Source organism: Adiantum capillus-veneris, chromosome 15 (genome assembly GCF_014529385.1).
Source record: "Adiantum capillus-veneris isolate H3 chromosome 15, ASM1452938v2, whole genome shotgun sequence".
Taxonomy (NCBI): domain Eukaryota; kingdom Viridiplantae; phylum Streptophyta; class Polypodiopsida; order Polypodiales; family Pteridaceae; genus Adiantum; species Adiantum capillus-veneris.
Genome location: NC_140945.1, coordinates 148,565,625 through 148,590,582, shown reverse-complemented (window position 1 = coordinate 148,590,582; position 24,958 = coordinate 148,565,625). Strand labels below are relative to the sequence as shown.

General features: G+C 43.0%; 1 protein-coding gene across 2 annotated transcripts in view; it reads right to left on the bottom strand.

The window, feature by feature from the left end:
* The window catches only part of LOC147441655 (peroxisomal fatty acid beta-oxidation multifunctional protein MFP2-like), a 100,940-nt gene extending 97,871 nt beyond the window's left edge, over positions 1-3,069 (bottom strand). For both annotated transcript variants that reach the window (XR_015184333.1, XM_086483209.1), the window contains exon 1: positions 2,983-3,069. The gene's annotated coding sequence lies outside the window, so the exon portion shown is untranslated. The remainder of the gene's footprint in view (positions 1-2,982) is intronic.
* Positions 3,070-24,958: the final 21,889 nt, after the last annotated feature.

Below are 24,958 nucleotides of genomic sequence, written 5' to 3'. Positions count from 1 at the left end.
GCATTGTAGAGATTTGTGCAATCATAATTAGACCGCTCTCGCCATAGAGGGTGGGGCCTTCGGAGGATGGTTTTACAACGTCTCTGGTGTCGTATTCTCTTCTCTTCTCTCAATCTCATGCACTTCCATTCACGGTGTCAATTCACTTTGTTTGTGTCCATTACACTCTCTCACTAAAGGAACGGAAGACTCTTTCTTCCGTAAGTAAAAGGAACCCTTGAGCACAGTTCGGAGCACTCATCTTGAGCAAAGTTCAAACATTCATTCCGCTGCACCTAACAAATAAATACCAAAGCCAAACTAAATAATGGGATCACATTGGACAGTTCACTTGAGATGCCTAAACTTGAACAAATATCCCAAGCCTGTTTTGCAGATTTAGTTGAACGAATGTGAGGAGTAATAGTGGGCTTCACAGATAATGCAATTATTGCATGAGCATGCGTATCTCTTACATCCCAACGAGCTTGCTCAATCGTAGGCAAAACAGCTCTAGCAGCAACAATCCTGCCACCAAAACCTTCAACATTCTCTACATCGCCTGTATCCACAGAACCAAGATGTACATCAATGCCCTGCACAAGATTCCAAACACCCTTTGACATATCAACATGTTGCATCATGTAAGCCCACATTGGATAATTGTCCCGATCCAATCTATCCTCAGCAGTAAACATCTTGAACGCATCTCTGTTATTGTCAGTCATGGTAAATGTCTGCACTTGATGTGAAAACTACTCGAAAAGAGAAATAAGGAAGCGGGACTAAAGCGTGCTATATAGCACAACCCAAAGAAGACTATAAGGGACCTATTATGCTGAAAATGACACCAACAAAAATTCTACACAAAATGACGAAATAGCCTATGCAGCACTACCTGTAGTGGAAACGGAGGCCGAAATGAGCCTGAGGAAAAATTCTGAGCAGACTAAGAGTATTTGTCAACCTACTAACGCTCACCAAAGCTACAAAAATTTGAGAAAGTGAGCAAGTGTGTGCTGGCGACTAAGCCCAAGAAAACGCAACCTGCTCTGATACCAATTGTTGGAAATAGGGTTGCAGGGAAACACACACAGCTTGGAGAAGATGAAGGAAGCTCAAGGCACACAACAGAGAGTGTATTACTTAGTGTGCAATGAAAAGATAAGTTAGTCCTAGAGTGATGGGCATATATACAATGCACAAGTGGAAAAACCTCCTAGTGAGGGGGGAAAATGCCCCGGCGGTCCTAAGTGTGTTTACACACATCACTACCACATGTATATGGTGGTTGGTGCAGTTTTTTGGTTCTTCATCGGAAAGTTGATTCCTCCGTAGCTCGATTGTTTAATTCTTTAGACTTCCTATAGCAGCTTAGAGATTCTGGCATGTGGTGTATGACCGGAGGTGCAGATTTTTGTCTCTTTTCCTTTTCTCGAGGGTGGATGTCAAGTGCAGCGGAAGAGTTCAAGGATTTCACTCGGATCTAGTACTCCGCACAAACACAAGTGACAAGGGACACTTTATTTAACTCGAAAGAACTGAATTGAACTAAATAAAAGAGAGACACAAGAGAGAGAGAGAGAGAGAGAGAGAAGAGACGACACAGAATGTCGGGTCCCAAACCCTCAAGGGCTCGTCTGTTGCCAGAGCAAGTACTTTCTTTATTCTTGCACAATGCTCATGCAATGATGCTAAATGCTGAGATGCTAATGGGTACTCGATGCTACTGATGTTGGGTACTACTAGGTATTGATGGGTACTGAGGTAAATTGATGGGTTCTGGGTCGACGACGACGAGGTACTGTTGGCTTCTATGTCGACTACAAGGTATAATGGGTTCTATGGCGACGATGAGGATGTCAATGACGTGGTACTAATGGGTTCTATGTCGACGATGACGACGACAATGACGGGGTACTGATGGGTTCTATGTCGATGACGATGATGTTGACGACGAGGTACTCACGGGTCGTGTGGATCCTTATGCTGAGCTAGGCAAGGGCCAAGCCAAGGCACAGGGGGTACTAGATGATAGGGTACTATGTCAGCGACGACGACGACGACGATGTCGATGACATCGACGCTATGGCTGAATGCCAGAATCTGCTAGCGATGTCGATGGCTGAGGTCTGCAACCATGACGAGGCTAGGGTTGAAGTCTGCTCGCGCTTCAAAGCTGAAAACGCTGGCTGTCTTGGGTTGAAAATGCTGGCCTGCCTTTCTCCTCCTTCTGCTTCTCGCTCCTCTAGCACTCCCCATGGCTGCCCTTATAGGTGCCTTTTGCTGGGTCGAGCAAGCTCTCATTCAGCCACACGACTAGAAAATTTGCCCATAGCAACATCAAGAACCTCACCAGGATTTGTATGTAAGTCTCCTGTATTATCTCTGAGTGCTGAAGCGGCACTTCCAATGGATTTCTCCCTCAAGTGCAAGCATAATTTTCTCCATACACATATGCATACAAGTATATAAGTAGGGTTTACGTATGATTGGCAGCCTCAGACTTGATCATACCTGGCCCACATTATTTTACAAAAACAACCCATACTCATACCAAAACCACACACGAGGACACAAACAAGGAGTCCAAGCCAAAACGTTCGCCATATTTTGCAGGTGGAGTATTGTTTTCCATACTTTTGCAAACGTTTGGTATTCCAACGATACGCATTTGGAAAAACTGTGATGGCAACTCAAGAAGAAATTTTATCTGTGCTTTGTTGATCCAGTCAAAACTGAAGCATGATAAGTGAAGCCTACTATGATGAAGGAGAGTCTCTCTAGCCTCCAATGCTCTGATCAATAGCATTCTCTGATGCAGAGAGCAACATATCAAAAAGCCAAGACAAGTAAAAAAGATGATTTGATGTCAACATGTTGCTCTGAGAAGTTCCCTTCCTCGCTACATTGGCCTTGAACCCAAGACTAGGGCAGCTAACCACAGGCCAATACAACACGGTACTGATCATAAGCTTGGAAGCATCAAAAGAATGCACTTACTCTCTCGGAGTCGTTGTTTCTGCTTCTTGAGGTCAGCGCGCTGTTTTAGCCTGTTTTAGTTTGTTTGGTGACTAGGCTCACTCTCTCTTTTTGGCAAGTGGCCAATGCCTTACGATTCGGATGGTTTTTTTTTTTTTTTTTTTTGAAGAGAGTACAAGAACTTTGAAACACGCGCACACACCCTCCCTCCCTACTTGTGAGGCCGTTGTATTCGGATGGTTTTTTGGGCTCGATGGCGTCATAGAGATTTGGTTGATTCAAGCCTACAATTCCTAACAAGCTGTCTAGAGACAGATGTTGGCACTGCCTTTCACTCCGACTGAAGATAGAGTATAGTCAATACACAATGGAATGGAAACTTTCTCGATTGATTAGAGAATTGAGAGAGACAAAATACAAGCTTTGCATAGTGTCATGGTGGAAATAAAAGTGAGAGGGATATGCACCACATATGGTGGAGGGTAATTAGCATGTGGACTACAACAAGTAGCCCACATGCTACAACAAGTAGCATGTGTTAAGGAGTTCTATGTAGGAGGGTGTATTCATACACATAGAGGTATATGCATATATGCTTGGCTTCAAGGATTGATCACATTAGAGTGTAGGCTAAAAGCGAACCCCAACAATTGTTTCGTAAGTTGAAGCTTACACAAAAAACATGGAGTTTAATATGGGTTACATCGGGTAACTACGTATGGCTCATAGAGATGAATCTAATGCAAAAGGATACATTTTACCACCAAACTTTGGGTTTGAGACAGTCTCTGAACCCATTATAAAACGTTCTCATAGTAAATATCTGCATCCCCTTTTTCTTCTTCTTCTTCTTCTACATGTATCTTGCCTTTGGAATCTCTAGGATTATCTTGATCCTTAGAATTGTTTTTGAAGGAACACATGTTCTGTGCATGTTCCATTTTTTTATTATGAGGGCATACTTTAATGCGGAAGCAATCTTGTGATTTATGGTTGCTTTTGCCACAATGTGAGCAACCATTACCTTTGACGACCATTGTGCTATTTTGAGACCTTGTGTGTGTGCCAAGTTTTTTTTCTTCCTTTAGATGTGAATTGATTACATCCTCAAGTGTAGGGATGGGGTCCTTCTCCTTTAGCACAGTTACAATGTTGTCAAAAACTTGGTAGGAATTTTAGGAGGATGGATATTTTATTGGAAGAAAACTCATGTCCATGCTGACACACCTTTATTGGGCCTAAAATGGAAGCATCATCTCTAGACCCACAAGAATATTTTATATAAATCTTCAACATTTCAAAACAAGATGCCCACTCTTTTGAAGTTTCAATTAATATTTGCCTTTGTCTCAACACTAGACAAGTCATATTAGCAGGTCATCATGAGACCTCACCTTGTTTTTTATCTTTTGTGCTTAATGTTTGGTTGAGTTTTTCATGCTTTGAAGATAAGGTAATGATGGTTATAAGTGGGTATCATTGTTTGGTTCTTTAATGTCATACCTTGAACTTGATAAAACCAAAAACTAATTATTTAAGCCTTCACTCATTTCTTCAACACTTCTTTGGGCTCTCTCGCTCTAGTGTTAGGAATTGAAGGGCTCCCTCATCTTTCAAAAGATGGCACTAGGGAAGGAGTACCCTTCCCTATGGATGGCATAATTTGATTTTTCCCTTCTAATAACGAAATATCACAAAATCTACAAGTCAATATTTGTAGATTTAGCCCATATTTACTTAAGAATATAAGAAGGAATTGTGTTTGGTGAGGAATAATAGAATTTCTATTTAGAAGCTTTTGCATAGGGTAAAGAGACCAATTAAAAGACACACCCCCCTCCCCCAAGGATGAGCCACCCCCCATTCATTAAGTAGTTTTTAAGACTAATTCAGGTACAAGCATCGGTGTTGCGGTTAGGAAATGTGGATGTGTCATATCCTCATCTCAAGTGGTCATCATATATAAAACCTATATATCGCGGGTGTTCAAGGACTATTTATAAAACTCCTTCGTTGTGGTTAGGAAAATGTGGATGTGTCAAATCCTCATCTCGAGAGGTCACTATATATAGAACCTATATATCACATGTGTTCAAGGACTATTTATTAAACTCCTTCCCTGTGAATTTTCAACAATTAAAGGGATCCTTTTTCTATTCAATTTTTTTCAGGATCATTTTTTCAACACCCTTTGGTATGTGAGAATGTGACAAAATATAGAATAAAATAATATAGAATATAAAATAAAGTAATCCCTATTGTTGAACCCACATCATAGGCATTTTTTTATTGTAGTGACCTCCCCCCCCCCCCCCCCCCCCCCCCCCCCTTCTTGAGCTACACTTATTCATTATGTACATAAAAGAATAAGGGGGCTCACATATTCATAGTGAGTTTTAGCCCCTATAAACACAAGTTTCCTCTTCTCCATTGCTGCACATACTCTCACTTGCACTCTTCAACTCGTATCAGAGCTTGAGGATTGGAGAGCACCATTGGAGCTCGGCAGGGAAGCAAGTGGAGAAGCAAAAAACACAGCAAAAACTTTAGCACGTTTTTGCATATCTGTTTTGGCCTATCAAAAGGTTTCCATTCAGGCCAATTCCCATAGTTGTGATCAATTTTTGTGCTCTTCAACTTTGCAGAAGAAATTTTTTCAAAATCCTTAGATTGCATGTAGGCCATGTAAGACAAGCTGCAGATTTTGCAGATCAAATTTTTTTTCGGGTTAGAATCGGTGTTTCAAGTTGATTCCTAGAATTCCTTACCGTTGTTTGCGTGCTATATAACTTTGCAAAAGGAATTTTTTGCAAATCCCGCACGGTTTAAAAATTATCTACTTCAGACAACAATGTGGTCTACTTTTGCAGGTTCTTCTAGATATGGCGTGTGTATATGTACACATACACAGAAATACACTTGCAGATTGATATGCAGATGATATATGCATATTGTGGTGATCTAGAATGCTTTGAGAGTTGATTTGCTACATCTGAAGAGCTTAGATTGCGCTTGGTCATTCTCTTGTTTTGTGCATATATGGTTTTCTCTCAGTGAAGAGAGCGTGGGCTGAGAATTTTAGCAAATTTATGCACATACGTTGAGAACATTTTGTGGATGTAAGTACAAATTATTACTAAAAGAAGGAGTATGTAGAGGGATGTTTGTGAACAAGGTGCAACTTGCGAGTACCCACATTGAACCATTTTTCAAAATCCTAGGATGTTGCACTTTTCCCAAAATACAACCTTCAAAAACATGCTTAGATGGTGCGTCCAAAGGGGGCAATGAGGCAACCATATTAGAATTTTGCAAAGGCATCAAGCTGACAAAATTCGGATGTTCAAATCGTTCATCGCATAAATTATCATCTAAAACAGCTTTAGAATTCATAATTGCATTTGCAAAGTTTTCCATACACTTGTCATAAGAATTGAGCTTATACAACCCATGAGATAAAGGTACTTGATACCACAATGAAGTAAGATCGTGAATAGTGCATCCATCATCCACAAACTTTATAATAAGACCAAATCTTACTAATGCAAAAACAAACAACAAATTCTTCTTGATCATATGCACAAAAAGTGTGAAGGAACTGCCATTAACTACACTAAGTACAATCTTTCCCACTCTGAATAAGAGGCATTGTTGGCAATAAGGGATAGTATTCCCAATTGGAACAACATCAAGAGAAGTAAACAAGTCACGCTGAGATGTAATGTACTTTGTAACACCAATGTTAAAATACCACACATATGAATATGCAATGTCAATAGCGCATGCGGCATGGACAAAAAGGTCATATTGACATTACACGCTGAAAGCGAATTTGTAGGTTTTGCAGTGGCTACATTTGAAGAAGATTCACTTTATTTCTTATGTGCCTCTTTAGCCTTTGTCTTAGGACATTGCTTTATCACATGATCAGTAGCTCTACAATAGCTGCAACACAAATTTTTCTTTCCTCTTTCAACATATTTAACAGATATATTGTTGTTATGATAGGCATTTGTCATAGATGGCTTGCTACTTGAAGTAGGAACATTGGAAGTAGCAGCATTGTTATTGCTATCTCTTCTTCATGCAACAACAAAAGCTTGATCAACATCATGTTGTTTAGCCCTGTTTTTTCTTGACATAGTCTCTTGTAATAGCAAAGTGATCAACACATCAAACTTAACAACATTATCATTTCCCTATGCAACAAGCCTCAAAGGAGTGAAAGGACATGGGAACTGACATGCTAATCTCCACCCAGCCATGCCCTATATAGGCCCTTGTCCTTTTAAATATAGGGACCCCCTTGACTGCATGTCCGTCCTGGCCCTTGGCCCAGACTGGTCCTACCCTTGTCCTGACATTACTCCCCCCTTGGAGAAGCGTTTTCATCCGCGAAAACACAAGTGATGGTATCTTCATAAGAACACTAATGTTTTCTACGGTAACATCCCACATGGATCCAACGGTTCATTTGAGCGGAACCCAATTCAGTAGGAGGTTCAATGAAACCAAGAGTAACATCTTGATTTTCTACATTGTTGTCCATTTGTAACCATCTGATGGTACCGGTTCCTATCCAAACGTAGTGTGTAAACTCCATTTAGAACGCTCATGAGCATGGTAAACGAGTTTATCACAACAAAGATGTACCAAAAAGAGTACCTCTTGTCACTTTCCATGAAAGTAACTTGCTCACATAACTCATCAGCCAATTTTAAGTCCTTACTTGGTCCCAATTTTCATCATCAGTAAACAACCCCACCCGAACAAGTGTTCAAGGTTGAGAACCTGAGTTATACATGAAGAGACTACCTAGTCGCAACATGCGTAAACTCCAAAAAGAGCAATAAATGCTTATGAATTTGTTTGCTTGGTGCTAATGTACGCACTTTGCATATCTTGTAGCCCAAGATTACACTTTGTAATCTATCAATCTCCCTGGATACTGACAGTACTGAGGTGTGTTTCCCCCACGGTTTACAAACAGTCTTCCCAGACGACTGGTAAACGGGAATCACAGTAGCGTATAACATTGTTGAGGAATCAACAATGTTCGGAATAACCATCCTGGTTAACTTGAGAAATGCACAAACCCCCAAACCGAGCCATGACCTCTATTGGGGATTAGTAGACCCAAAAGTAATCTCATAGAGTTACTGCACTTAGAGTGCAAAATGCTTCATAAGCAGCAACATGAGGAATATGCATGCCGTTCCAAATCAGCCTTTGCTAAACACTAGGGCCCGTAACACCTAGTGTGTATGCGTTTAACAAAACTAACCCGAACCTGTATATCCATGGTGATTCTTGCCAATACTTATGGAAAATGTGATGCGCCTAGCACACATTAAAAAGAATGTAAATAGTTCTGAAAAGAAACTAAGTACTTTCATTTGCAATCTTTTGCAAGCTTTGCGTAAACGTCTGAACCATAATAGAAGGTGAAATAGTGATCACTTCTAGGTACAAACAATGAAACTTTTCATTAACAACTTATAGCCTTGCTATTCGTATAAACAACCATCTGTAATGTTGTTTAGCAGTTCTTGTACCTTAACAAGTCATTCTGAGTATCCGACAATTTCTGGCCACGAAATTGCTCCTGATACGTCGTGCTAAAAAAAATGGTCTAGCAAACAGATGTGACTAGCACCTAGGGACTTTGTCGTGACACATAATTGAAATAATGGCGCCAGTGTCAGTCCAGAGACTCATATTCTCCACATGTGGAATATGTCTCATGTAAGGATGTGTAAAAAGGAACATCCCCTTCAAGTACAAGATGTACTTGTGTGTGGAGGTAGCTCTAAACACTTTATGACAAGAGTGAGAGGACCCTCATTCATTGCTCCACACTGGCTAAACCGAACTCCTTGAGTTCCTAGACCATGTTGTATCCCATGTGACAACATGTGCCAAATTGAACCCTACAAGTAGGTTCGTAACAGCATAAGGCAGAAAGATAGATTGGATACTTGGCCCAAAATATTTTGTGCCGACATGCCCTTGGCATGACTCTGTAACATTCAAGCGTACTTATACGTCTTGAAAAACCAAGCGAAGCATACTAAAAATGGAATAACACAAAATCAATAGATGCATACCTGGAGATTTCAACGTAATGTTCACTTACCAGTATTCAAATGGAGAGGAGCACGTCCCCTACCTGAAAAAACAAATAGCATTGCACTGGGAAGCCTGGGTGTTGCCTTTGTAATCCAAGCTCTTGGATTAGAATCTACGTAGTCAAACCCCTTGGTAAGGCTCTTTGTAGAAACTGCTCAACTAGCAGATAACGGTAACCAACATAGTCAACCGTGTACAAAATGATTGGAATCAACTTGAAAAGTGTGTCCATCCACTACCGCGTATGGTAGATTGCGGAATTCTTTCCTTGAAAATATAACTGGGAGAGATCAACTCTTATCCTCAATGCAGATCAAATTGTGATCCTTAATGCCTATGGGGTGATGTAGCATCACCCGCCGGGTCTTACCCCAAAACAATATGTCCATAGACACTCCGTAGTGCTATAGAGAGAGCAAGAAATCCACACAAGTAAGATGCCTAGCTCGTGTCAATAGCCATGCTGTCTCAACCGTTTGCTGCCTCTAGACTCCATGGTATAGATCAGCTGATGTAAGTGTAAGAGTATCAAAAACTCAATCACACTAGAAACATGTAGTGCAAAAATGACACCCGAATCCTCCAAAATAACAAGACTCTTTCTTGTCCATTAACGTCAATATGTTCGATGTGTACTCACTGGGCAAATCTGTTTGATCCTAAGAACAATCACCCAAGGAATGCCAATAGTTGGGTCCTACCCAAAATCTGACAATGGCTCTTAGCCAGCCTGTATGTGTCTCCTAGCTCTTACGACAATTAGTGTTCAATTGATAAGCTGATGAAAACTAATGTGAATGGCATCTTGGCCAATTGCTAGCTGAGAGTTAGAGCATCTTGGCTCATGTTAACTCCCACACAAAACATGTATCAAAAGCTTCTTAGAAGATTTTCATTATTCCCGTAAAGAGAGAGAGAAAGAGAACAAGAGCATGTTGGGCTGAGGAACTTTCCTTGATGTTTTAGAGTGTGTACCCAAGCTATGTGCTCTTACGCATCTTATGCCTAAATTGCAGCTTATCGTATAAGCATTCCATAGTTTACCGGTATGACGCTCTCATCGAAAGAGGTAAGAGAAAAACAGAAACTCAGTCCGACCCCCCTACCCTGCAGGGGTCGTGATTGTATGAGGACAACTTAGTCTTGGCAACCAACAATCATAGTAAACAATCCATTACTGAGTCTGTACTTGAAAGAGTTGCGAGTGTGATAGCGGAAGCGTAATGCATGAAGCGGTAGTATTGAATCCACCTCATTAGCATGCCTTGCATACAAAATTGCAAGCCCTTGCGGAGAGTGATGGCCTCAACCGTGAGAACCCAAACCATAAGTGCCTTGCACAGTTGAGATTGGTAGGGATTCTGTGAGTTGATATTCCCATTTGTGCTAGTGCCCCGAATCCTTGCTGCCTATGAAATTGCCAAAGCACTTTGCTTTGCAAAATGCGAGTAATTGCCAAGAAAAGTTTAAACAAGAAAAACTTAAACCTGGCTAACCTGGTCGTTGTTGCTGCAACCAGTTGTCATGAAACTTGGAAGGAAAAACTCGTTCCAAAATGGTGTATAGCCATATCTGCACAGACGCCACCGTATATCCTATACACGTGTCTGGTACATAATGAAATAACCTGCAATATGAAAGAACCTGCAAAAACATTGCCTATTTCTTCCCAATTGTGTATGGTCATACCATATGCCAAACGTGGGGAGTCGCAATGCATATAATTTCGTGTGGCCTCATTGCCAACATACGCTATTGGCGACATATGTCATAGCAAAACAAAGTCGATCGTGTCGACCATTCACAAAAAATAGACCTTGTCCATTTGTAGATCTGCTGGAAAAAACGAAATTATGTGTGCAAAGTATATGCATCTCGTACAAGATGTACCTCGTACCTGCTTGACTTGATTACGGAGACAAGCCCGAACAATTTTCTTGACAGCTTCTTGAAATGGTTGTGAATGATTGGTCCTGTCGAGCAGCTGTTACTTCCTTCATCAAGAGTAGCAACATGCTGTGCCGATCTCCATGAGATTCTCAAGCACGACCATGCATTGACCTTTGCTCACTGAAGCCGTGCTTGAGTGTGAGTTTTTGTTGCTCATCGTGTTTGCAGAAAAACAAAAAAAAACATGCTTTTGGGAATGCCCATGAGCCTTGCCGATGCCGTCAAAGTTGAAATTGTACAAGCATGGAAAAGCAAATGTGAGGCATCATACATACATGCTAAAGTACTCGCATCACTTGCCTAATAGTGTTTGCCTAACATGCCACATAAAGTCAGGCAGCATACATACATTGAAACAAACTCCCTTCCCTTGAAGCTTTCTTGTACTAATCTTTTGGCCCGTTGATGCGAGGAATAATCACAAGCCTCGCATGTATGATGAGAGCATGTAATTTAAAAAGTTAGCAAATACAATTGAAAGTTATTTCGTACCTCATATTGTATAGTTAGGAACGTGCCATTTGGATTGTTTGGCTCGAATATTAATGAACCTCGAACCGAGTGTCGACATCATTGTTGCCTCGCCGCCTTGCTCGAAACCGTGTCGAACATAATTGGTAAAATTCGCCATCATAGAGCCCATATGGTAACCACAACTTCAGATCCACTAGCCAAAATAACAGTAGGCTTCGCCGTTGCAGTAGAAAATAACTTCTGATGATCATGGCGTGTGTACACGTTTTCTCAAGCATATCTGCATATTATGTCTACTGTCTTGCATTCGAGAATTCCGTGCTCCACCGTATGCGTACTTGATGAAGGATCTTGCAAATGTCGATTGCCAACTTTTGTTCTACAATTTTCGGTCTTCCGGACCTACGGAACTCTAAAAAATAGCAGAAGAACAATCCTTCAAATGCCCCATAGATGACTCTGCAATTTTTGGAACTTTGCCGAAAATCGAGGTGTTTTTGGAAAATTCTCGGAGCCTTGTCGGTATGCCGAGCCTTGCTCGAGCTTCATAAGAGGGAGGGGGGGGGTACCCACTGTGGGTACCGTCCCTTGGATGGTGAAAAAAAACTTTGGCCTCAACCCCAAATGGGTTGGGCGCCCATGGTGTGGAAAACAATGAAAAAATATACCTTGCACAGGCTATGGCGGCCCGACAGGCAACGCGAGGGCTTGGCAAAGAGGTGATGGTGCGTGCGGTGCTCCGCGGGGGTAGCCCCAGTGACGGGTATTGTAGCCAATCCCAGCATGCATCCGCCGATCCCGACAGTGCAGCCTATGGTGGAGGTCGACATTCCTTCCCTCCTCGCCTCAAGAGGCCCTGCAGACGATCCAAGCTCGACTACGGTGCTCGCCTGAGTAGGGTTCTTCCCCACGCCTCCCCGCCTCATGCACATGTCAAAACTAAAAATGGTTGGCTCTCCACGCCTGTGTCCCAAAAAAGAGTGGCTCTGATCCCAGTGAAAGGACATGGGAACTGACATGCTAATCTCCACCCAGCCATGCCCTATATAGGCCCTTGGCCTTCTAAATATAGGGACCCCCTTGACTGCATGTCCGTCCTGACTAGGCAACTAGGCTTCGGTAGATCCTCCTCCCAACCTCCCTTTATAGGGTGGGCTCCTAGCCCCTTGCCCTAGATGGATCCCCTGTCCACATTGCCTACCCCGGCCCGTGGCCGTAGTCCTTGCCTAGCCTAGTCCTTAGGGTACAGGACCCGTGTCCTGACATTACTTCCCCCTTAAGGAGGAGTTTTCGTCCTCGAAAACACAAGTAGTAACATCTTCTTAAGAATACTGGTGTTCTCTTTATTAACGTCCCATAAGTGAGCCAGTTGTCTGTATGACCGATAATTGGTGCAGTGAGGAGGTTCAATGAAACCAAGATGAATATCTTGATTTTCAACATTGTTGTCCGTTTGCAACCACTTGGGTCTAAATGGTAACTCCGTTTATAACTCACTTGAGTGCTGTAAAGGAGTAACCACAACTAAGAGTCACTTGGGTTTAAATGGTAACTCCCTTTATAACTCACTTGAGTACTGTAAAGGAGGAACCACAACTAAGGGATGTTCAAAGGCATAACCAGTTTTCAGTTCTTTTGAAGGTACTGCAATAATGCAAGGAAACCTTGGCGTAACTTTCCATGCACTTGTGAACCAGATTTCCTACTCGCCTGAGTATCTTGAACAGTCCGTTACATGTTCATCCCTAATGAAGGTTACTTGCCAACATGCTCTGGCAGCACACCTGGTAAGTCCGTGACGTATGAAAGTATTGACACAATCTCCAACCCCACCACAAGAGGTGTTCAAAGTCGAAAATTGTACTTAAGCAAATTCTAGAATAGGGAGAAATCATCTATTTAGAAATGCGTTGTGGTAACGTATGCTCTTAGCAGATCCTTTAGCACAAGATTACTCTTTGTAATCTTTGTAATCAGCCTATCCCCTTGGATAACTGACAGTACTGAGGTGTGTTTTCCTCACGGTTTACAAACAGTCTTCCCAGATGACTGGTAAACGGGAAATCACAGCAGTGTTGAACATTGGTGAAGAATCAACAATGTCCGAAATAACCATCGTGGTTAACTTGAAAAAATCCAGAAACGCCCAAACCGAGCCATGACCTCTATTGGTGATTAGTGGATTTAAAAGTAATCTCATAGAGATAGTGCACATAAAGTGAAAAATGCTTCATAAGCAACAACTTGAGGAATATGCATGCCGTTCCAAATCAGCCTTTGCTAAACACTAGGGCCCATAACACCTAGTGTGCATGCATTTAGCAAAAAACAGATCCGAACCTGTATTTCCATGGTAATTCTTGCCAATACTTATGGCAAATGTGATGCGCCTAGCACACATTAACAGGAATGTAAATAGTTCTGAAAAGAAACTAAATACTTTCCTTTGTAATCTTTTGCAAGCCTTGCTGAAACGTTTTGAATCACAATAAAAGGTGAAACATTGATCACTTCTAGAGACAGACAATGAAACTTTTTCATTTCCTATATGTATAAACAACCATCTATAATGTTGTTTAGCAGCACTTGTACCTTAACAAGCCATTCTAAGTATCCGACAATTTCTGGCCACCGAAATTGCTCTTGATACGTCGTGCTAAAAAAGGTCTAGAAAACAGATGTGACCAGCACCTAGGGACTTTGTCGTGACACAGAATTGAAATAATGGCGCTAGTGTCAGTCCAGAGACTCATATTCTCCACATGTGGAATATGTCTCAACTAAGGATGTCTGAAAAAGAACATCCTACAAGTACAAGATGTACTTGTGTGTGGAGGTAACTCTAAACACTTTACGACAAGAGTGAGAGGGACCCTCTTTATCATGCTCCACACTGGCTAAACCGAACTCCTTGAGTTCCTAGACCATGTTGTATCCCATGTGACAACATGTGCCAAATTGAACCCTACAAGTAGGTTCGTAACAACATAAGGCAGAAAAATAGATTGGACACTTGGCCCAAAATACTTTGTGTCGACATGCCCTTGGCATGGCTCTGTAACATTCAAGCGTACTTATACGTCTTGAAAAACCAAACAAAGCATGCTGAAAAAGGAATAACACCAAATCAATAGATGCGTACTTGGAGATTTGAACGTAATGTTCACTTACCCGTATTTAAACGGAGAGGAGCACGTCTCCTACCTGAAAAAAAAAACAGTATTGCACTGGGAACCGTAGGTGTAGCCTTCGCAATCCAACCCCTTTGGTTAAAATCTACGTAGTTAAACCCCTTGGTAAGACTCTTTGTAGAAACTGCTCAACTAGCAGATAACGGTAACCATCATAGTTAACCGTGTACAGATTGAGTGGAATCAACTTGAAAAGTGTGTTCGTCTGCTACCGCGTGGTAGATTGCGGAATTCTTTCCTTGAAAGTATAAGTGGGAGAGATCAACTGTGATCCTCAATGCAGATCAAACTGTGATCCTTAATACCTATGGGGTGATGTAGCAATCACCTGTCGGGTCTTACCCCAAAACAGTATGTCCATAGACACTCCGTAGTGCTATAGAGAGAGCAGGAGACCCGCACAAGTGAACTACCGATCTCTTGTGGACAGCCATGTTGTCGGAACTGATTGCTGTATCTATACTTCCTTGTAGAGATCAGCGGATGTGAGTTGAAGATTTTCAAAAACTCAACGTGAGTGTCACACAGAAAAAATGTAGTGCAAAAAATGACACCCTAAACCTCCGTAATGACAATACTCTTGCTTGTCCATTAACGTCGATGTGTACTTCCGTGGGTATATCTTGAGAACAATCACCCAAAGAATGCCAATAGTTGGGTCTTACCCTTATCCTAGCATCGGCTCTTAGCCCTTATAGTGTTCAATCAACGAACCGATGAAGACTAATTTGAGTAGCATCTTAGCCACGTGTTAGCTGAGAGTTAGAGCACCTTTGCTCAGGCTGACTCACGAGCAAAACACGTATCAAAAGCTTATTGTAGAAGCAGTACACCATTTTCTGGTATGACTCTCTCAGCGAGATAGTCAACAGAAAACACAAGTTAAATCTTGACCGTCTACCGTGTAGGGTCGTGACTGCATGAGAATGACTTGAAAGGGGCACCTTGTCGGTAAATCTGGACGAAATGCATGAAGCGGCAGAATGGAATTCACGTCACTAGCATGCCTTGCATACAGATTTTTAAGCCCTTGGCGAGAGTGATGGCCTCAACGTGAGAGGCAAAACCCGAAGTGCCTTGCACAGTCTAAACTGGTAGGGATTCTGTGAGGCGATTTTCCCTATTTTTGCCAGTTTTTTCCAACTTGTGTGCCACTGCCCATGATGCCAAAGTCATTGGGTAGTACATTGGCACGAGGGAGAAGCGGTGCTTCGTGTAAAACTGGTCATTGTTGTAACCAGTTGTCCCGAGAGTTCATAGGAGAAACTGGCTCACAAATGGCTCATAGCCATATTTGGCTGTCGGATAGATGGCTCATAGCCATACCTGCTACACGAGAGAGAGTTGTCGCGTATGCGCGTACGCCCTCGTGTATCATGTACACCATGAAAGATCCTTCAAGCATAGTGTCAAATCCCTCCCAAATTTGTATGCTCATAGCATATACTAAACGTGGGCAGTTGCGCTGTAAGATGCGTAAATTGAAGCCGTGCTTCACATCAATTGAAGCCTGCTCATAGCCAACTGAAGCGGTTGTTGACATACAGATATCAGGACAAAAAGAGTCAACCTTGTCGAGTGGGTTCATTTGAAATTAGCTAGTAATGTGTGGCAAACGTCCTCTGTCCACTTCTAGACACAATGACAAGGAGTCGGCCATGCCGAACAACATGCCCCCACAAATTGAAGCCTTGCTTCACAGACAAGCTGTTCTGGTCATAGCCAACGTATGCTCCTTCCATGATATAGCTATCATGGCAACAACGAATCGACCGTGTCGAAAATTACATCGTATGGAGAATCATGAAAGTACTTGTAATATATATGTAACTTGATTGCAGTTGCAAGTGTACCTGGAATTGTGAATACCACCGCGGGGTAAATATTCTTCGCCGTCTGCTAGAAGCGGCGACAAGGAGCCAGCCCTACGGAGCACCTTGGCTCCCTTTATGTCAACGAGCAACAAGTTGTGCCAATCTCATTGAGATTCTAGACCCTGGTGTTGACATAGCAAGCAATCACATCCGAATCAAAAATGTAAAATAACTGCATACCTCACGAATTGCGTGAAGACTTGGAGTACCATGGTGTCGACCTCTGGCAGTATGCATGAACACGCATACCAAGATATGGTGTGCCTTGACGTCTTGCTTCCATGCCGTCATAACTTACCTGCACAATTGTTTCTGTCATCGGGCATGTTGTGGATTCCCCTTTCAAGACTGAGGAAAGGTATACTTCGATCCCCCAAATCATGATAGCCCGCCCAATTGAATTGGATGTCCGTCGCATGCCATATCTCCAAGAAGAAGACCATGCAATTCTGCTACTCGCATGCCTTGCATGCGGGTTCCTGCAACCTTGATTCGAATCTCCTCGGGTAGTCTGCTTAGTATCAAAAACATGCATGCTTTGTCTTTGCAAATCACTCAGTTTGCAAAGATTTGAAAATGGTCGACTGCCCCTGCATCTTTCGCGACCACCACCATGTTGTCGAAGTTGTGTAGTTTTGGAAATTGAAAACGATTTTACATGCCAAATATTCATGAAAGCGTGTGTTCGGCCCACCATGGCAAAACCCTACACCATGGCTGCCTTGCCATGAAGTTGATTGGCCATGGCGTTGCACAGAGCCCCAACCTGCTGAATGCTGTCGACTGAAACCGTGGGCCAAAGCCCTTAAGTGGGGGGTTGCCCAAAATTAGGGCACGTTTTTGTTAAAAACAAATACACAATTAAAAAAAATTAAACGATCTCCGTAGCGATGGTGGGTAGCTGCGCAGAGCATGTAGACGAGGGGCAAGGCGGTGTGATGCTCGCCGGGCTTCGGTCCTATGACGAAAATCGTCCAGCATGGCAGCGCGCACCGTTCAAGCCTGCTCTCGTGTCAATTGGTGGAGGTCGAAATTCGTCCCCCCCTCGCTGCAAGCGGCCTTGCACACAGGCCCTTCACCTTTGATCTCCTCGGTGTCTGCTAAGAAGGAAATCGTTCCCGCCGCCCTCTCCTTTCGCCTCTGCAGGGGACTGTGCCCATGACCATGCCCCGTCGGTCTCTTCCTACCTTCCCTGCTTGTGGAGCAGCCCTTCCCACGGCCATGCACTGTCGGCTTATCCACGACTGGAGAGAGAGAGAGAGAGAGAGAGAGAGAGAGAGAGAGAGAGAGAGAGAGAGAGAGAGAGAGAGAGAGAGAGAGCGAGAGAGAGAGAGAGAGAGAGAGAGAGAGAGAGAGAGAGAGAGAGAGATTCCGGGAGAGAGGGAGAGAGAGAGAGTACATGCCTTGAGAAGAAAACCATGCCTTCTTCCCTGCCATGGCTCCACCCTCCTTCCTCCTCTCCACCTTGCTCTGATACCAGTGTAAGGAACTAGGCAACTAGGCTTCGGTAGATCCTCCTCCCAACCTCCCTTTATAGGGTGGGATCCTAGCCCCTTGCCCTAGATGGATCCCTTGTCCACATTGCCTAGCCCAGCCCGTGGCCGTAGTCCTTGCCTAGCCTAGTCCTTAGGGTACAGGACCCGTGAATGTCAGAACATGGGTCCTGTACCCTAAGAACTAGGCTAGGCAAGGTCTACGGCCAAGGGCCGGGCTAGGCAAGGACTACGGCCAAGGGCCGGGCTAGGCAATGTGGACAGGGGATCCGTCTATGGCAAGGGGCTAAGAGCCCACCCTATAAAGGGAGGTTGGGAGGAGGATCTATCGGAGCTTAGTTGCCTAGTTTCTTACATTGGTATCAGAGCTAGGGAAGAAGGGAGCTATGGAAGAGGGGAGATGGAGGTCGACCATGGAGGGATCGCATGGTGTTGGTATGCTCTCTCTCTCTCTCTCTCTCTCTCTCTCTCTCTCTCTCTCTCTCTCTCTCTCTCTCTCTCTCTCGCCTATGCAAGGCTATGGAGGTTTCTTTCTCTCTGTTTCGAAGAAGAAGCTCCAAGGCCGGTTTGGACAGAAAACAGGGGACGCGAGAGCAATCCCTTGCATGGGGGTGACGGTTTTAACAGAAGAGTTTTCGGCCGCGAGAAACCTCCCTAGCATGCAACAGGCGACGCAATGGACCTGCTCGAAAGCGGCAGAGGCCGGGCTTGACGGCTGCGCCTGAGCTTTTCAAGGCCATCTCGACACAGCAGCGCCAACATCCGACCACAGTAGCAAGCAGGGCCTCGTTTCTCGCAGCCTGTGCAGCTTCTGCGCGCTGTGTCGCCATATCCTCTTGGAGGATTCGTATTGAACGGCCGCCCATGGTCAAATTTCGGCCACTCTTTTAGGGTTTTAAGGGCGCATGCCCACCCCAGACACACACCCAGCAGTCGCAAGCGACTGCTATGAATACAGAAGGGCTACAAGGCGCGCGTTGTTGAGAGATGCAGCCTTGCAAGGTTTGATCACACGCCCTGGGCAAGGAGCACTCTTGACCAACTGATGTAACCACCTCGGTTCGTTTTAATAACATAGAGTCTAACTAGGACAGCGGGTTCAAGAACCATACAGGCTCGAACACACCAATCATGGAAGGCGTTGAAGAAGAGCACCATGATTCATGCTGAGCAACAATACAGCGGTGACAATGAACGTCGATACACGTAGGTGAACGTCGATACACGTAGGTGGATTATTTGTTGATGACTGATACGCCTTTCGTCAAGAATCTTGGTATAGCATGCAAGGAATGCGACAAGCTGTTGCCAATGGAACGGTATCCTCAGTGGATTGCCAACGTCAGTGATACACAAATTTCTTTAGATCTAACTTGCTTTTGAGTTTATTTTGCAGAATGCTTTTATGAAATTGAAGAAGATAGTACAACGATCTTTCCTACGTCCCTGAAAATTGTTTCTAATTGGGACAAAGGAGCAAGGCTGTATGCAAAGACGCTCATGGAGAATCATTTCTCGGTTTTCTTTTGGCTTGCAAGTCATTTGGTTTTTGGATCGGCAAGATTTGTCGGCAAGTGTACTTACTGAGGTACGCAATTGATTATTGTTTATTGAACATCTCCTTGATAGCTATGATATGCAACAGACGTGCATACACTTTAGGCACACAAAGCACAAGCATGGCTCGTGAAAATTGTTGTAAGCACCACAAATTTGATTGGTTTAAAGAATGGACTCAAGCATGGCTTGAGTACCAACCACCTTGCTCCACAACACAACTTCCCAGTGGTTTCATTCGATGCAAAAGTATAGCAAATTGGCACTATTTTGGAATCTCAAAGAGATTGGCACACTCTATTGCTTGACTTAATGAAGGGGGCACGTTACTCGGGGCATGGCCGACTCCTTCTTACTGTGTCTTGAAACTGACAAAGGATGCTTACCCCACAATACTGGCTACTTACAATTGAAATTGATCGACAAGGTCGACTTTCTTTCGCTATACGACATTTGTCTGTTAGTAGGAGGATCCGTTACCTATGAGCTCTTAGGAACTCCATAAATAATTATGTGAAGCAAGGCTTCAACTTATACATCTTGTATTGCAAATGGCTACGTTTGGCATATGCTATGAGCATACAACATTGGGAAGGAATACGCACTTGTTTGATGGTTATTTCATATTGTAGATTATTTCATTATGTACCAGACAGATAGAATATACGAGGGCATCTAGGCACATATGGCTATGGGCCGTTTTGGAATGAGTTTTTTCTTCCAACTGTCATGACAACTGGTTGCAGCAACAACGACCAGGTTAGCCAACTTTAAGTTTTTCCTATTTCTTCCACCAATTTAAATTGTGCAAGATACTTACAGTTTTGGTTCTCACGGTTGAGGCCATCACTCTGTGCAAGGGCTTACCATTCTTTATGCAAGGCATGCTAGTGACGTGAATTCAATTTTGCCACTTCATGCATTATGCTTCCGCTATCACACTCGCAACTCTGTCATGGAAAAACTAAGTGATGGATTGTTTAATGTGTTTTTGGGTTGCCACTTGATTTCCAGGCAAAGGGCCAGGGCCAAGTCATTCTCATACAATCACGACCCCTCCAAGGTAGATGGGTCGGAATGAGTTTTATGTTTTTCTATTACCTCTCTCGATGAGAGAGTCATACCAGAACATTGTGGACTGCTTATACGATAAGTTGCACATCAGGCATAAGATGCGTCAGGGCACACAACTTGGGAACACACTCTACGACCTTAAGGAAAGTTCCTCAGCCCAGCATGCTCTTCTCCTCTTTTTCTCTCTCTTTTTACGGGAATAATGAAAATTTTATAACAAGTTTTTGATACATGTTTTGCTCGTGAGTCAGCTTGAGCCAAGGTGCTCTAACTCATAGCTAGAACGTGCCTAAGATGCTACTCACATTAGTCTTCATCGGTTCGTCGATTGGACACTATTTTGCATAAGGGCTATGAGCCAAACAAGCTAAGAGCCGCTGTCAAGCCATGGGTAAGACCCAACTATTGGCATTCTTTGGGTGATTGTTCTCAAGATCGAACATATCTACCCAGGGGAGTACACATCGACGTTAATGGAAAAGCAAGAGTCTTGTCATTACGGATGTTTAGGGTATCATTTTTTGCACTACATGTTTTCAGTGCGACACTCAAGTTGAGTTTTTGATAATCTTAAACTCACACCAGCTGCTCTCTACCACGGAGTATAGACGCAGTAATCATTTGTGACAGCATGGCTGTCCTTAAGAGATCGGTAGTTCACTTGTGTGGGTCTCCTGCTCTCTCTATAGCACTACGGAGTGTCTATGGACATACTGTTTTGGGATAAGACCCGACAAGTGATTGCTACAGCACCCCATAGGCATTAAGGATCACAGTTTGATCTGCATTGAGGATCACAGTTGATCTCTCCCAGTTATACTTTCAAGGAAAGAATTCCGCACTCTACCACGCAATAGCAGACAAACCCACTTTTCAAGTTGATTCCATTCAATCTGTACACGATTAACTATGTTGGTTACCGTTATCTGCTAGTTGAGCAGTTTCTACAAAGAGTCTTACCAAGGGGGTTGACTACGTAGATTTTAACCAAAGGGGTTGGATTGCGAAACCTACACCTATGGTTCCCAGTGCAATATTGTTTGTTTTTTCAGGTAGGAGACATGCTCCTCTCTGTTTGAATACGGGTAAATGAACATTACGTTCAAATCTCCAGGTACGCATCTATTGATTTGGTGTTATTCCATTTTTAGTATGCTTTGCTTGGTTTTTCAAGAGGTATAAGTACGCTTGAATGTTACAGAGCCATGTCAAGGGCATGTCGGCACAAAGTATTTTGGGCCAAGTGTCCAATCTACCTTTCTGCCTTATGCTGTTAAGAACCTACTTGTAGGATTCGATTTGGCACATGTTGTCACATGGGATACAACATGGTCTAGGAACTCAAGGAGTTCGGTTTAGCCAGTGTGGAGCATGATAAAGAGGGTCCCTCTCACTCTTGTCGTAAAGTGTTTAGAGCTACCTCCGCACACAAGTACATCTTGTACTTGTAGGATGTTCTTTTTCAGACATCCTTAGTTGAGACATATTCCACATGTGGAGAATATGAGTCTCTGGACTGACACTGGCGCCATTATTTCAATTCTGTGTCACGACAAAGTCCTTATGTGCTGGTCACATCTGTTTTCTAGACCATTTTTAGCACAACGTATCAGGAGCAATTTCAGTGGCCAGAAATTGTCGGATACTTAGAATGGCTTGTTAAGGTACGAGTGCTGCTAAACAACATTACAGATGGTTGTTTATCCATATAGGAAATGAAAAAGTTTCATTGTCTGTATCTAGAAGTGATCAATGTTTCACCTTTTATTGTGATTCAGACGTTTAAGCAAGGCTTGCAAAAGATTGCAAACTAAAAGTATTTAGTTTCTTTTTAGAACTATTTACATTCCTTTAATTGCGTGCTAGGCGCATCACATTTGCCATAAGTATTGGCAAGCATCATTATGGATATACAGGTTCGGTTAGTTTTTGCTAAATGCATGCACACTAGGTGTTATGGGCCCTAGTGTTTAGCAAATGCTGATTTGAAACGGCATGCATATTCGTCAAGTTGTTGCTTATGAAGCATTTTGCACTTTATGTGCACTATCTCTATGAGATTACCTTTGAGTATATAAATCACCAATAGAGGTCATGGCTCGGTTTGGGCGTTTGTGGATTTTTTCACGTTAACCACGATGGTTATTTCGGACATTGTTGATTTTTCACCAATGTCAAACACTATTGTGATTTCCTGTTTACCAGTCATCTGGGCCGATTGTTTGTAAACCGTGAGGAAAACACACCTTAGTACTGTCAGTTATCCAAGGGGATAGGCAGATTACAAAGATTACAAAGAGTAATCTTGTGCTAAAGGATCTGCTAAGAGCATACGTTAAAACAATGCATTTCTAAATAGATGATTTTCTCCCTATTCTAGAATTTGCTTAAGTACGATTTTCGACTTTGAACACCTCTTGTGGTGGGGTTGGAGATTGTGTCAATACTTTCATACGTCAAGCACTTACCAGGTGTGCTGCCAGAGCATGTTGGCAAGTAACCTTCATTAGGGATGAACATGTAACGGACTGTTCAAGATACTCAGGCGAGTAGGAAATCTGGCTCACAACTGCATGGAAAGTTACGCCAAGGTTTCCTTGCATTATTCCAGTACCTTTAGAAGATCTGAAAATTGGTTATGCCTTTGGACAACTCTTAGTTGTGGTTACTCCTTTACAGTACTTAAGTGAGTTATAAATGGAGTTACCATTTAAACCCAAGTGACTCTTAGTTGTGGTTACTCCTTTACAGTACTCAAGTGAGTTATAAATGGAGTTACCATTTAAACCCAAGTGACTCTTCGTTGTGGTTACTCCTTTACAACACTCAAGTGAGTTATAAATGGAATTACCATTTAGAACCAAGTGGTTGCAAATGGACAACAATGTTGAAAATCAAGATATTCATCTTGGTTTCATTGAACCTCCTCACTGCACCAATTATCGGTCATACAAACAACTGGCTCACTTATGGGACATCAATAAGGAGAACACCAGTATTCTTAAGAAGATGTTACTACTTGTGTTTTCGAGGACGAAAACTCTTCTTTAAGGGGGAAGTAATGTCAGGACACGGGTCATGTACCCTAAGAACTAGGCTACGCAAGGACTACGGCCAAGGGCCGGGCTAGGCAATGTGGACAGGGGATCCGTCTAGGGCAAGGGGCTAAGAGCCCACCCTATAAAGGGAGGTTGGGAGGAGGATCTATCGGAGCTTAGTTGCCTAGTTTCTTACATAAGGAACTAGGCAACTAGGCTCTGCTGGATCCTCCTCCCAACCTCCCTTTATAGGTGGGCTCCTAGCCCCTTGCCCTAGACGGATCCCCTCTCCACACTGCCTAGCCCGGCCCTTGGCCGTAGTCCTTGCCTAGCCTAGTTCTTAGGGTACAGGACCCGTGTCCTGACATTACTTCCCCGTTAAGGAAGAGTTTTCGTCCTTGAAAACACAAGTAGTAACATCTTCTTAAGAATATTGGTGTTCTCTTTTATTGACGTCCCGTAAGTGAGCCAGTTGTCTGTATGACCAAGAATTGGTGCAGTGAGGAGGTTCAATGAAACCAAGATGAATATCTTGATTTTCAACATTGTTGTCCGTTTGCACCCACTTGGGTCTAAATGGTAACTCCATTTATAACTCACTTGAGTGCTGTAAAGGAGTAACCACAACTAAGAGTCACTTGGGTTTAAATGGTAACTCCATTTATAACTCACTTGAGTATTGTGAAGGAGTAACCACAACTAAGAGTTGTCCAAAGGAATAACCAATTTTCAGATCTTCTAAAGGTACTGGAATAATGCAAGGAAACCTTGGCGTAACTTTCCATGCAGTTGTGAGCCAGATTTCCTACTCGCATGAGTATCTTGAACAGTCCGTTACATGTTCATTCCTAATGAAGGTTACTTTCCAACATGCTCTGTCAGCACACCTGGTAAGTCCTTGACGTATGAAAGTATTGACACAATCTCCAACCCCACCACAAGAGGTGTTCAAAGTTGAAAATCGTACTTAAGCAAATTCTAGAATAGGGAGAAAATCATCTATTTAGAAATGCGTTGTGTTAAAGTATGCTCTTAGCAAAGCCTTTAGCACAAGATTACTCTTTGTAATCTGCCTATCCCCTTGGATAACTGACAGTACTGAGGTGTGTTTTCCTCATGGTTTACAGACAGTCGTCCCAGATGACTGGTAAACGGGAAATCACAGTAGTGTTTAACATTGGTGAAGAATCAACAATGTTCGAAATAACCATCGTGGT